The 13,508-nt window shown below is 39.7% G+C and overlaps 1 long non-coding RNA gene across 1 annotated transcript in view; it reads left to right on the forward strand.

The window, feature by feature from the left end:
* Positions 1 to 8,259: 8,259 nt before the first annotated feature.
* The window catches only part of LOC144282669 (uncharacterized), a 53,009-nt gene continuing 47,760 nt past the window's right edge, over positions 8,260 to 13,508 (forward strand). The window contains exon 1 of the long non-coding RNA XR_013351176.1: positions 8,260 to 8,595. This is a non-coding gene — a long non-coding RNA (uncharacterized LOC144282669). The remainder of the gene's footprint in view (positions 8,596 to 13,508) is intronic.

Genomic DNA, 13,508 nt, shown 5'->3' on the forward strand with positions numbered 1-13,508 from the left:
TATTTTGGGATTTGGTGGTTTGTGTTTATGGTCAACAAATGCATGCTCTTCATGACTTGAACGTCTTTTTTAACACACATCATCCCTTCAACTATTCTGTTTTTCAGATGTGAAAATCTTTGCCTTCTTAGTCCATGATAATTTTCTCTTTACACATGTGTGAGAGGGGTTGACAATTCTGAATACCATTAGCTTTCCATCCCAATCCTGTTTTCTATGGAAAAGAAAGTGCAAACTTCCATTAGGAAGCAAGTGAGGGAAACTTTCCTTTCCTTTGAATAAAATGCATAAATACTTAGAATTAGCCTAAGCAAAGTTCTAGATCAATTACCCAGGGCTAATGCATCACTTATGGAGATTGGCTAGTGGCATTTTCATGAGTGATCATCTGTGATTACAGAGCTGTGGCCCTCCCAGGATTTTGCTCACCCTGTGGGATTCAGCATCATTGATCGTGTTAGTCTTTTACATCAGCCATGCTCAGAAAGGTCTCAATGGGACAGCACGCAAACTACATTCTCATTGAATTTCTTTTTCCATTATCAATGACCCAAGGTTATTTGAATATTTTTAATCTTTTATTACACAATTTAATGCACTTTATGGGAACATAATTTATCTTTCATTGAGAAATTGTTTTGAAAAAAGAAGTTAGACTTTATTTTGAGCCATTCACCAGAGACTGACTCAGGCAATGGGTGAGGCTTTCAAGTTTTCTTTGCCAGCCATAGTTCAAATCTTATTTCCTTCTTGTTTCGTTCCTTCAAATCTTTATTTTAAGCCAACTATCTGACAATATGTATGTATGGATTTAAAAACTTATTTGTTTTTCCACTTAGCGTACTTTAATTTTTGATGTTACTTTCTGTTCTTTACTATCATTTAAAAGCATGTCATTCTACTCAGTAAGTGTGCCGCCACTTAATCCCATGGAACTGGACATTTCTTTTCGTTGTTCAATATTATAATAGTGTTGAAATACTTTTGTAGCTAGAACTTTCAACATACTCATGATAACTTCCTTAAGGTATATTCTTGAATATGAAATTATTATACCAAAAGTAGAAATATCGTTAAGGCTTCTTATACTTGTTGTCAAGCATTATTATGTGAAAGTACACATTTCCTCTGATCTTCTACAAAACTGGGTGTTATGGAAAAAATCTCTATTTGGGGCACCTGGGTGGCTCAGTCGATTAAGCCTCTGATTCGTGGTTTTGGCTCAGGTCATGTTCTCAGAGTCCTGAGATTGAGTCCGGTGAGGATGCTTAGCAGGGAACTAACTTGAAATTTCTCTCCCTTTGCCCCTACCCCCATTTGCACGTGCCTGCATGCATGCTCTCTCTCTCTTTCTAAAAAAAAAATCTGTTTGAGATGTATCAAAATGAAATCTTGTTTTTTATATTTGTATTTTTGATTATTATAAGTTCAAAATTTTTCATAGATTCTTGGTTTCTATTATTTTATCTTGAAAAATACCCAGTACAATGAAAGTACCAGAACTTGAAATACTGTAATTTATAAACTTGCTTGTTGGTGTCCAAAGAATACTGCTTTCCAGTGTACAGAATTTTAAGGAAATAAGATATTCAAATACATCCTTGCTAGGAGCACAGTAATTTCTGCTCCCTCCCAGAGTGAGACTGATCGATTCGCCGAAGTTGATACCGATATACACATCTATTTAAACCCATTCCTTGATTTGTTTGAATTTTCCTCTTACATTTGATGTCAAATAAATATATCATCAAAATATCAATGAATGGGGAATATGATGGCTACTCAAAGTTAATGTAGAAATTGGTCATTTAGTGTTTAGTATAGACCACTGGATCTTTGGATTATACTACACCACTCCTAGCAGGCAATTATCAGTTGACCTTTTACAAGGGTCTAGTGGCAAAAAGTGTGTCCCTTTCAGCTTCTCATATGTGAACCACATGATCTGCTCACAGGAACACTGACTGATCTTCTTATCATCTTTCTTTCTTTTTCTTTCTTTCTTTCTTTCTTTCTTTCTTTCTTTCTTTCTTTCTTTCTTTCTTTCTTTCTTTCTTTTCCTTCCTTCTCTTTCTTTTCTTTCTTTCTTTCTTTCCCCTTCCCTTCCCTTCCCTTTTCATTTCTTCCATACCATTTTATCTTCACCTCTTTCACTTCTACTCTTTCCCTCCTACCTTATCTATTTTTTTTCTCTTCTCCCACATTTCCTTCTTCTGTGATAATATAATTGTTCAAAAATATTAACTAATCTTCCCTCCATGTTTTTCTTTTTGTTTTTCCTTTATCCCCATTTATGGACCAGGTCATTCTGACTCACTTTAGTTGGGAAGGGATGTGGTGAGAAAGGAGTCTCCTCGTGGCTTTGAGTTTCAAATAAATGCTAAGGAGAAATCTTGCTTAAGGATCCCTGGGTGGCGCAGCGGTTTGGCGCCTGCCTTTGGCCCAGGGCGCGATCCTGGAGACCCGGGATCGAGTCCCACATCGGGCTCCCGGTGCATGGAGCCTGCTTCTCCCTCTGCCTGTGTCTCTGCCTCTCTCTCTCTCTCTCTCTCTCTCTCTGTGACTAAATAAATAAAAAAAAAAAAAATTAAAAAAAAAAAGAAATCTTGCTTAAATCTGAGATAAAAGATGAGTAGCAGGAAAGCATATTCAACCATCACATAGAGTGCATGTGTGTATATATGTATAGATTAAATATAGAAGTTTAAAGAATTACAATAAAATGAATGTATATGTATATGTATAGATTAAATATAGAAGTTTAGATTAAAGAATTACAATAAAATGAATGAAAACATAGCCATCACTCAGCTTAAGAAATGAAAGAATTCCAGTAATTTTGAAACTATCAAAATATGCCCCCTTCTACTTCACCTAGAGGAAAAATATCATGTGACTCATTCTCGTGTATACTTTTAAAGATATATTTATTTATTTGAGAGAGAGAGAGAGAGAGAGAGAGAGAACAAGTGGAGGGAGAGAGAATGGAGTGGAGGCCAGGGAATCTACTTGAGAGAGAATCTCAAGTAGATTCCCTGTTGAGCACAGAGCCTTACTCCAGGCTCAATCTCACAACCCTGAAGTTATGACCTGGGCTGAAACCAAGGGTTGGAATTTAACTGACTGGGCCACCCAGATGCCCCTTGTCCTCCATATATTTCTTCATATAATAAGCATGTATATGGGTATCCCCAAATGCAGTGCTTGGTAATGCCAATTTTTGAACATACATAGCTACACTCCATGGACTATTCATATTCGCCAAGCTTGAAATCCTGCTTCGCTTCACTGGGTAGCTGGGTCAACTTGAGCAAATTATTTTATCCTTCTGATTGCAGTTTTGTCATCTGTAAAATGAGAACAATAATTGTACATAGCTCACAGCATTCTTGCAGGGTTAAGTTTTACAGGCATACCTCATGTTACTGTGCTTCACAGATACTGCTTTTTATTTCCCCCACAAATTGCAGGTTTGTGGCAACTGTGCCTTGACCAACTCTTTTGTCTCTATTTTCCCAATAGCATTTGCTCATCTTGTGTCTCTTGTGTCACATTTTGGTAATTCTAGCAATATTTCAAACTCCGTCATTATTATATTTGTTACGGTCATCGGTGATCAATGATCTTTCATGTTACTATTATGATGCCCATATAAGATGCAAACTTAATTGATAAATTTTGTATATTTTCTGACCACTCCATTGACTGGCTGGTTCCTCAGTCTCTATGCCTTTCCCCAGGCCTCCCTATTCCCTGGAACACAACAATATTGAAATTAGGCCAATTAGGAACCCTATAATGGTGTCTACATATTCAGGTAAAAGGAAGAGTCACACATCTCTAAACTGAAAGCTAGAAATGATTGAGCTTAGTGAAGAAGGCATGTGGAAAGTCAAGATAGGCTGAAAGCTAGGCCTCTTGCACCAAACAGCCAAGTTATGGATGCCAAGGAAAAGTTCTTGAAAGAAGTTAAGACAGCTTCTCCAGTGAACATGCAAACAATAGAAAAGCAGAACAGTCTTACTGCTGACGTGGAGAAGGTCTGAGTGGTCTGGATAGAAGATCAAACCAGCCACAACATTCCCTTAAGCCAAAGCTTGATCCAGAGCAAGGCCCTACCTCTCTTTAATTCTCTGAAGGCTGGGAGAAGTGAGGAAGCTGCAGAAGAAAAGCTAGAAGCTAGCACAGGTTGCTTCATGAGGTTTAAGGAAAGAAGCTGTCCCCGTTAACAGAAGGGTGCAAGGTGAAGCAGCAAGTCCTGATGTGGAAGCTGTAGCAAGTTATTCAGAAGATCTAGCTCAGAGAGTTAATGAAGGCGGCTGCACTAAACAACAGAGTTTCAACGTAGATGAAAAAGCCTTCTATTGGAAGGTTTGCATAACTAGAGAGAAAGTCAATTGCCGGTTTCAAAGCTTTAAAAGACAAATTGACCCTCTTGTTAGGGGCTAATGCAGCTGGTGACTTGAAGTTGAAGCCAACACTCATTTACCATTCCCCAAATCCTATGGCCCTTAAGAATTATGCTGTATCCCTTGCTTATGCTCTTATCAGTGGAATAGCAAAGACTGGATGATAACATCTGTTTATAGCATGTTTGCTGAATATTTTTGGCCCACTGTTGAGATCTACTGCTCAGAAAAAAGATTCCTTTCACCATATCACTGGTCATTGACAATGCACCTAGTAAGCCAAGAACTCTGATGGAGGTGGACAATGAGATCAATGTTTTCATGCCTGCTAAACCGATATCCATTCTGCAGCCCATGGGCCAAGGAGTCACTTTTATTTCCCAATCTTATTATTTAAGATATACATTTCATTAGGCTGTAGCTGCCGTAGTTAGGTTGATTCCTCTGATGGACCTGGGCAAAGTAAATTGAAAACCTTCTGGAAGAAATTCACCATCCTAGATGCCATTAAGAGCATTCAAAACTCATGAGAAGGGTCAAACTGTCAACATTAACAGGAGTTTGGAAGAAGCAGATTCCAACCCTCATGGATACATTGAGGGTTCAGAGCTTCAATGGAAGAAGTAACTACAGAAGTGGGAATAGCAAGAGAACTAGAATTAGAAGTGGAGCCTGAGAATTGCTGCAATCTTATGATCCAACTTGAACTGATGAGAAGTCGCTTATTATGGCTGCACAAAGAAAGTGGTTCCTTGACATGGAATCTCCTCCTGATGAAGATGCTGTGAAGATTGTTGAAGTGACAACAAAGGAACATAAACTTAGTGGATGAAGCACAGCAGGGATTGAGAGGATTAACTCCAGTCTGGAAAGAATATCTACTGCGGGTAAAATGCTATCGAACAGCACTGCACACTATAGAGAAATCATTTGTGGAAGGAAAAGTCAAGTAATGTGGCAAATTTCATTGTCTTATTTTAAGTAGTTGCCACAGCCACCCCAGCCTTCGGCAACCACCACCCTGAGGAGTCAGCAGCCATTGATATGGAGGCAATACCCTCCACCAGCATACAGATTACAACCTACTGAAACTTCGCATGATCGTTAGCACTTTTTTAGCGGTAACGTATTTTTTAATGAAGATAGATACATTGTTTTTTAGACATACGGCTAGTGCACACTTAACAGCCGGCAGTAGAGTATAAACATGACTTTTATATGCTCTGAAAACCAAAAAATTCATTTGACTCACTTCATTGTAATATTTGCTTTACTGCAGTGGTCTGGAACCAAACCTATATCTCTTAGGTATGCCTATCTAAATGGCACTTAGAGAAAAACTTGGTAATAATAAAGAGCTTCTATATTAGCCATTATCATCATTTTTAATTTTTAAAGATTTTATTTATTTGACAGAGAGATAGAGAGAGCCAGAGAGCATAAGCAGAAGGAATGGCAGGGGGAGAGGGAGAAGCAGGCTCCCCGCTGAGCAGGGAGCCCGACGTGGGGCTCCATCCCAGAACTCCTGGGATCATGACCTGAGCCAAAGGCAGACGCTTAACCAACTGAGCCACCCAAGTGCCCCTGCTGTTTTCATCTTTATTACTATTGTTATTATATTCTTCATTGACTCAATGCCCATGTAATGGTGATGCATGTAGCTGCAGTTTATTTATTGCCACTGACATACAGTATTCCACTATACACACACACACATACATATATACATATATATATGTGTATATATAGTAATTATTGTGTTCATTTTAATGCTGATGGACATTGGGAAGCAATCTGTTTGCAGATTTTAGCTAACCCATTTTTAGCACACCCATTACCAGTAATGGGTATTACTGGTAGGACTACTTCTGTACAGGTCCTATTGCATAAGAGCAAGAGTTGTTCTAGGATTTTAGGGTATATTCCCAAGAGAATTGCTAGGTCATAGGATATGTGCACATTCAGCTTTACTAGAAATGTGAAATAATTTTCAGAAGTGATCATAGCAAATTACCCTCCCACTAGAGTGGGTATGAGTTGCTTCATATCTTTACTGATACTTGAAATTGTTTTGCCAATCCCTGGTGTGAAATGCTATCTCTTTTTGGTTTTCATTTCATTGCCTTGATTATAAGTGAGATTGATTCATAGGAGCTGTTTACACATTCTGGATAGTAATCCTTATGTGTCACTTATGTTGCAATTGTCCTTTCTTAATTTGTGGCTTGTTTCTCAGATTGTTTGTGATATCTTTTGATGAGCAGAAGTTCTTAATTTTAATGTGGCTGAATTTATTAGGTTTTGCTTTGCGGTTACGTGATGGTGATTTTATATGTCAACTTGACTGGGCCATGGGATGTCCCAATACAGACTTTCCTACCAAAAGTGGTTCTAGAAGAATGGAATTTTAAGGATGAGTTTCCTGAATTGGTTCCGGTAAAAATTCAAGTTTCCTTAAATTGGTTTCTAGAACTGGCTCTCTAATCCGATTAGATTTAAAGATGATAATGGCTCTATTTCTAGCAGTAAAGAGAGTACTAGTAGTTCATGGCATAATCTGTCAATATAGATCTCAAAATAGCACCATTGGATGCTCCTAATCAAACACTTGTAAAAAGCAAGAAGCTGAGTGACTGTGTATATAAAGCTTTCAAACATTTTTGTCAAACTAATGAATAGGACAAGATTGGCTCATTGTCCCTAATGTCACCAGATAAAGTAGTGAAAAAAAAATGAGCTCAGAGATTTGAAGTCTCAGTTCAAGAAGCACATAAATTGCTTGAAGGCTTCTATGTGTGCCTTGAAAGAGAGCCTTATTTCCTGTAGCCACAAAGCTGGGACTGCTGAAAGTCAAATCTATAATCTCATTTTGTAGCTGGCTGAATTATAACACAGGATGAAATCCCAGCTTTATAGGGAGTTCACTTTTAAAATGGGGGCAAGTTTCACTAGAAGGCTGTATGCCCTGCATCAGCACGCAACGCATGATATTTTTCTCTTATAGCCAGGATTCATAGGTCCAGGGATGGTGAAGATCAGAGTGGCACCCCTTATTGTTATCCCTAGTGACCTATTTCCATGACTTTATTGGCCCATATGGCCTTTATATGGCCTTCCATGCTCTGTTGGCCTATAGGATGAGTATGTCTGGAATACAGAGATTCCCTAGAGTAACTCTTTGTATTATCTTGCCCTGTGATTAAGGTCAATGGAAAGGTACCACAACCCAATCTAGGTGTGACTACTCATGGCCCAGACCCTTCGGGGATAAAGGTTTGAGTCACCCCATCAGGTAAAGAACCATAACCAGTTGAGATGTTTGCTCTGAGGTCAAAGGGAATATGGGATGAGTAGTGGAAGAAAGTTGCTGTAAATACCTGCTACAACCATGTGTCCATTTACAGAAACAAAGACTGTAAGAGTATTCTCTCCTTATTTTCTTATGAAAATGTTTGTGTACTATATAGAATACATTTATATATATATATGTATATATATGTGGTATTTTTGTTTTTGTTCCCTGTCTTATTCCCTCATCATGTAACATAAGATATATTGACTCTTTATCATAGTATTTAAGCACTGTTAATTTTATATCATAATATTTAAGTCCTAGAGTATCAAGAAGAGTAAACATCTCTCACAGACTTTATCTCCTCTTCTGGGGAAGGGGTTAGTGTATTGTTGGTTGTAGGCAGGCCAGTTGAATTATGTTAAGTTGAATCATAACCTCGTTATTGTCTTTATTTGGAGATTAAGTACCATTTAAGGAGATGCGTATGGGTGCCAGACAAGGGGTGGACTTGTAACAGATGAGTTTATGTATCAGTTTGACTGGCAAAAGGGTGCCCAAATATTTGGCTGAGGATTACTCTGGGATGTTTTTGGACGGCATGAACATTTGAATAAGCAGACTGAGTAGATTGCCCTCCCTAATGTTAATGGAATTTATCTAATTAGTTGAAGATTTGAATAGAACAGAAGGTTGGCGCTCACATACGAAGGAACTTCTGGCTATTGCCTTGAGGTGGCACATTGGTTCTTTCCTGCCCATCAACTTGAACTGAAACAGTAGCTCTTTCTGGGTCTCAAGCGGACTGACATTCAGACTGGAACTTACATGAGCAGTTCTCCTGGGTATCCAGTTTGCTGATTGCAGATCTTGGAACTAGTTGGCCTTAATTAGGTGAGCCAATTCCTTATAATAAATCTCTCTTTGTATACATACATCCTATTGGTTCTGTTTCTCTGGAGAACACTGGCTAATGCAGTTAGCCTTTGTTTTGTTTCAAGAAATTATTTGTTCTCTCAAGGTCTTGCAGAGAGTTTTCTATATTGTCTTCTAACAGTTTATAGTTTTTCCTTTAAAAAAAAGATGTTAATCTGGCTCAAATAAATTTTGGTGAATGGTGGGACGTATAGATCAAATTTCATTCTTTTCCATGTGATAACTGGTTTATCTAGAATCTCTATTGAAGAGTCGATCCTTTCTGCACTAATCTGCAGAGTATGCTCTTTCATAAATTAAATTTACTTCTAGTCGTTGGGACTGCTTCTGCATCCTATAACCCTTACTTTGGTCAGTTTGCCTAACTTGATTACTGCAGTATTAGAGTAGAACTGATAACTGCTTTGTTTTCCTTCCCTTTTATTTCTTCCATTAAGTACATTACATATTTTATTATTTATTTGTTAATTGTTTATCTCTTTTCATTAGAATTTAAGCTCAATGAGGGGATCCCTGGGTGACTCAGCGGTTTAGTGCCTGGCTTCAGCCTTGGGGCATGATCCTGGAGTCCCGGGATCAAGTCCCACATTGGGCTCCCTGCATGGAGCCTGCTTCTCCCTCTGCCTGTGTCTCTGTCTCTCTCTCTGTGCGTCTGTCATGAATAAATAAGTAAAATCATAAATAAATAAGTAAAATCTTAAAAAAAAAGAATTTAAGCTCAACGAGGGCAAATACTTCCTATGCTTTATTAAGCTTTATATCCCCATAGTCTAGAAGAGTGCCTGAAACATAATAGGGACTCAATAATTGTTTGTTGACTGACTGATGTCAAAATTGTGCTAAAGGTTTGACATACATTTCATCATTTAATTTTCTGAATAGTGCTTTGTTTATCCAATTAATATTTTTTTATCCAATTAATATTGATTAAGTATTTATTGTTATATCCATCTCTCAGGTGGGAAAATTGAGGATTAAAGATGTTAAATGATTTATCTACAATCAAGAAGCTAGTGAGCAACAAAACTATTTGATTATATCTTATACCAGAGTGTTATTAAATATTTGACTTTTATTGTCATTTCATGGAAGTAATTCAGTATTATAGGATTCATTTATAAGACTTCACCCAAATTTACTAGAATGATCTGATCTCTAAAAGTTATGTATAATATGTCTTTAGAAACTATCCAATTATTTGAAGAAAGCTAGTTTACCAGAGCACAGCCTGAAGTATGACCAGAGAAACATAAACCATAAGTGCTGGAAAAAGTCTAAGGTATCTTATAGTCTAACAACCATTGGTCAACTTCCAAATTTGTTCTGACATAAGAAGGGGCCACTTGTATAACACACATTCTTCCATGTAGATTTATATCCATAGAAAGTGTAGGAAAGAGTAAAGAAGTATGAAGAGTAAGCCATTGGTGAAAAATAATAGACTGTGATAATGACCAAAAGAAACAGAGGAAGGTGCCCATAACCAATGGTGGACTAGTAGCTGAGTATGGTAAATGGCAAATGCAAATAAAGTATTACTGAGGCTGAAAGGAGCATAATATTCATTCTGGTTGAAGGGGTTAGAAGAGGCACGGTGACTGGCAAGTCACAAAAGAAGTGAACAGTCCAAACACACATAAGGAAAAGGTTTTGACTATTGATGATGAATTAAAATGAGATGCCGTTTTCCATTTATCAAAATGCCAACTATTTTACCAGATGAAGAAAGTAATGGGTCGGTAAGAGCATAGGGGAATGGACATTCTCCTTCATGGCTGGTAGAGTTTAAATTATTATAACCTTTCAGAAAGAAAATTTGCTATCATCAAAAGCTATAAAAATGTTTTTCCCTTTTAGCCTCATAGTTTCACTTCTCAGAATTCACTGTAAGGAATCAGCTGATATATTTTTATCTATGGGTATTTATGATGGGATTATGTATAATAGCAAAATATTTGAAATAATCTAAGATAGGAAACTAGATGAATAAATTACTGTATATACATATGAAAGAAGAACCTTAGACATTAGAAATGTAGAAGATTACAAACAATTTTGCTGTTATCCAATATATACATTTCTGAATAACCTGTATTTTACAATACCTCTCACAAAATAAGAGGGCCTGGAAAAAGTAGCAGTAGAGCAGACTATTCAAAACCTATTGTGTCAGCTGGGGTCAGATCCGAAATACAGAAACCACACCAGCTATTTTGCAGAAAGAATTTATTATGAGCAATCGCTTAAACAAGTATTGGAGAACTGAAAAAGTAAAAAAGGGGAAATTGGGATGACACAAAACAATAACAGAAAGACAGTGCTCTGACTCTAGGTTTGGGGGAACAAGAAAGGAAAATGGGCTCATCAGAAATGAGAAGGGACCCAGTGAGGTCAGTACAAAACCTTGGAGTTGCAGCGCTAGCCCACCCACGGTGGGGTCTCGGGAGCTCGGAGCTGTCCCGTGGAACAGGGTTTCAGATCTCTGAGGGGATACAGTGAGGTGGTTTTTGCTGCAACACTGCAGACTGAACCCAGCTGCTGCCCCAGAGGAGAAGGCTGTCGCCGGGGCGATGCTGACGGGAACAGCGAGCAAACAAAGAAGAATAAGACCTTTCTCTTCCGCAGCCTTTCCGTCCCTTCCTGCCCTCACCGTCAGAAACTCAGAGGGCCAGATGGCAAGGGGGACGTGTGGTTTGCAGAGCTTCAGCTCCGGCATCAGAAAGCAGAGCACAGAAGGATCCTTCTGCGCGACCCGCAATGTTGTGAGCTGGGCTCGGGGGTGGGCTGCAGGTGTGGCAGGACCTGGGAACGTCATGGGACAGTGGCCCCTGCACTGGGTTATGTTATATGGCAAGTAGGGATGGGATATAGGCCCTCCTCGGAGTGCGGTGCAGCTGTACAGACTCTGTCGTGGCCAACTGGAGAGGGACTAGAGATCAGAGAGGTGCCCCCGTGGGCCCAGAAGAAGGAAGCATCCATGGGGTGAGCTGCCTACAGGGACCACGTAGCAAGGAGCTGGGGGCAGCCTACAGGACCTGAGACTGGCCAACAGCTAGAAAAAACACAAGGGCCTCAGTTTCTCAAAGGCAACCTGACAACACCTTGAATGAACTTAGAAGAAGAGACTCTGAGCTCCCGAAGACAACCACAGCGGGGCTGACACCTTGGTAACAGCCTTGCAAGATCCTGAGCAGAAGGTCTAGTTCCGCCCAGACACTGGGCACGTGGAAAATGTGGAGTCCTAAATGAGTGGCGTTCTAAGGCACTGAGCTGGCTGTTAGGGAACAGATGCAGGTGGGTCTGGAGCTGAAAGACAATAATGTCGTAGCCCGCACGCCTCTCTAATGTGTAACCAAAGAACGGACAACCACCACAGAAAATGATCTCAGATGATAACCTGAGCAGAGCTGGCTGACTCAGGGTGACTGGGAGCTGCTTTGGGGACACTCAGAAGGTAAAAACCGGTGAAATGTAAACACTTGCTCGTGGTGCCAAGATACTAGAGATGGAAGTGGAGTTTCGCAGAGCAGAGCTGCCCAGGAGGAAGGGTAAATCCGCCCAAGTGTGGGGTGCAGAGATGGTGTGAGGCTCCCTGACCGGGCAACTCGGAGGATAACTGCTCATTTTAAGGTTTCTTACGGTAGATCTGGAAAGGACGGTAAACACTAGCAGAATGGATGACTCTTTCTTTTCCAGTTGAAGGTTATCCAACCTCTCAGGAAAAAATTGCGTATGAATCCCCACAACGTCCAAGTTATATTAACATCAATGCCCGATTTACCAAATGCTTCTGAGCTCACTGATGTGATAGGGTAAAGGGGAGAGGAAGTGGAAAGAACAGGAGAGGACGTCTTTGGGCCACCATGCTGATGTGACACCTGTGACAAGAGGAAGGAAGGAAGAAGGTTGGGGCAGGTGGCGTTTCAGGCTGCAGGGTGGCTCTCAGTGTTAGCTGGGCTGCTGGGCAGCTCCCGAGCAGACACTGTCTGTCAGGGGAGTCCTGAGTTGTAAAGACCCAACTCTATTGTCCCAGCTATGATCAGTCATTGGCTGATAGCAGCCTGAGGAGAAGGTGGCTTCAGGTGACAATTCCAGCTGATTGGAAGATGTGGAAGCTGGAGCTTGTCTGCCCAATTACCTCCATCTCAGCAGGTTCTCTTGAAGGGACGTCAGAGCAGAAGACTTCCATGGCTAACACAAATACCGTTTGTATCTTTGTGAAAATAATTTAACACCCAGGTTCCTTCCCATGGGAGGACTAAGATAGCTGGTGACAGAGTTCCTAATGGAACTGATGCCCATGATTTGTGACAAAAATATCCTCTAGAAGGGAAACACACATCTGACTGACTAGTGGACTTTTCTGGAAAGAAGGGCATGTTAGGTTCCATATTGATGATTCAGACCACACAGTGGGGGGTAGCAGAGCAAGGGTCTTAACCCATCTGGTAAAAACTGAATTAAAAATTAGAGCCAAGAGCAAATGTCTATTTTTAGTTCAGTCAAATAAATAGAATTTGCTCTTGATATTGCTTGGGTTTCTAATAAGCTGAAGCAGAAAAGCCTGCTGACGCAATAAATTTTCAGCACCAAGCTAAAATGCAGCTGCCCTGAGACCAGAGTGATCAGTCCTTTCTGACCTTAAGAAAAGAAGTAAGTCATGATCCTGTTCTCAGACCGGTGAGCCAATCTGGAGGAAAATTAAGTAAACAGCTGTGGCTTTAAGTGACACATTGCAAATCTCCGAAAATGAAAAAAATTACCATTTCTCCAGTTTTACTTTTACCAAAAAATCATTTTCCAGGGATTCTATAGCTATCCAGAGTGCTTAAAATAATCTTTTCTTTCTGATTCTTTCAAATAGGTGTTTC

The sequence above is a fragment of the Canis aureus genome, chromosome 13 (genome assembly GCF_053574225.1).
Source record: "Canis aureus isolate CA01 chromosome 13, VMU_Caureus_v.1.0, whole genome shotgun sequence".
NCBI classification, from domain to species: Eukaryota; Metazoa; Chordata; class Mammalia; order Carnivora; family Canidae; genus Canis; species Canis aureus.